At 44.2% G+C, this 1676-nt stretch overlaps 1 non-coding gene across 1 annotated transcript; it reads left to right on the plus strand.

The window, feature by feature from the left end:
• The first annotated feature begins 1157 nt into the window (after positions 1–1157).
• LOC149544333 (U1 spliceosomal RNA) lies at positions 1158–1319 on the plus strand. The gene has a single exon (XR_016355832.1). It is a non-coding gene; the product is annotated as a U1 spliceosomal RNA (small nuclear RNA).
• The last annotated feature ends 357 nt before the right edge of the window (positions 1320–1676 follow it).

Here is a 1676-nt window from a genome sequence, read left to right on the forward strand (position 1 = left end):
AGCCCTACTAAAATCTCCATTTATAAAAGGAACATTAACAACAGAGAATGCATTTCTCCCACCATACCAATTGGTGTGCACCACCTCCCATCAGCCACCTACCTCGCCAGATCTATCAACAACAAATATGGCCAAGTTCCTCGGTGTTTTTTTAGCAATTTGAACTTATCTTTATTTGGGGCCTTAACATAGCAAATGCGCATTTCATTTTGACGTTGCATTTAATGATGTTTTGGGTGAATTCCTTGTTGTGCCGTCAATAATTAGTAGGCTACTTCTGTGGGGTTCCTTCCCGGGGAAATGTCCTGTTCGGGCCAGAAAAATAAAGCGGTGGTTCAATTGTCCGGAATCCTATTTTGTGACCGACGGGAATCTAATTTCTAATGCGGCGGAACGCGTGACACAGAGGCAGCGGGGAAGGGGCAAATATGGGAACCCAGAAGCTGACTAGAGGTCGCTAAGGGGCATCTGTCAACTGCGTTGGACGTCAGTCGGAACAAGCTATCTGGTGGACCTTGAATCAACCATCTCCAAACACCACCAATCTGGTTCTCTTACACCAGCGACTGGAAATCTGCTGCTTCTTGCACCATTGGATATCTCCCACAATCAACTGTCCCGCCAGCTACTGTCGGCTTATTCAAGATTGGTAAATCTTTCAAAATTAATTTTTTATTCAATCGATTCAGGGGTCCCATTCCTGCAGCGAAATCTTTCTTCTAAATGTGTACTAAACCATCATTATCATGAACGCTTTTCATTTGTGATAATTTTCATATGTTTTTTCTTATAATTTCCACCGAAACTTTCAAGCATGAGAATTAATAAAGTGTATTGGAAGCAAGTTGAGCGAGAGTTACGTAATTCCTCACGATCGACCATGTGTATTTTAGTTTTGCTTTTGAATTGCAGTATCGAATTGATATCTCTATTTCTGGTCGAACGACTCAGGGTGAGATGCTTTCATTTTTCAAAGCCATTACTCTCCCAGAGACCAGGGTTCGAGTCCTCCCAAGGGAAGTTTTCTTTTTTGCTTGTTTTTAACTGGTAGAAGAAGTACTGGTTTAGGGGAGGTGTTATTGATCCCACATGCCCGAGGAGAGAGTAACAGGGGAGAAGAGGGAGTATAAGAAAGAGGAGACGGCGTTGTTTAGAGCATACTTACCTGGGCGGGGTCAATCGGTGGTCAAGAAGGCCGATGGCCTAGGGAGAGCACCTTCATTGCACATGAAGAAGGGGGCTCTGCCTAGCATCTCCCGCTGTGGAGAGTGCACGTCATAATTTGTGATAGAGGGGGCTCGCGTCCGCGCGGCCCCCAATCAAGTTTAATAGCAAGCTAAAATCTATGTGTTGCACGGAAGATTGCATACAATTTAATTAGAGAGCCAATTGTGCCTAATGAGATGAGAAAGCTATTGCCCATGATGTTTGGACCAACGATGCAGCTAGAAGTGGAGGGAAGAGCGGCAGGCGGTGGCTTTCTTGCCTCTCTCACGTCTACCGTTTCGCCTGCTGATTATGCACCTGCACCACCCCCCCAATAATAAGAGGTTGTTCTACTATTTTATTTGCCTATTATTCTATTATTCGTTGGAAAGGAAGGCCATATTTACCCAGCGCAGCCGATAATTTTGAACACCATTCAATTAATTAATATCAACGTCCCATCTTACCAA

Source organism: Cupressus sempervirens, chromosome 8, assembly GCF_028749045.1.
Source record: "Cupressus sempervirens isolate cs-2001-9-10 chromosome 8, ASM2874904v1, whole genome shotgun sequence".
NCBI lineage: Eukaryota > Viridiplantae > Streptophyta > Pinopsida > Cupressales > Cupressaceae > Cupressus > Cupressus sempervirens.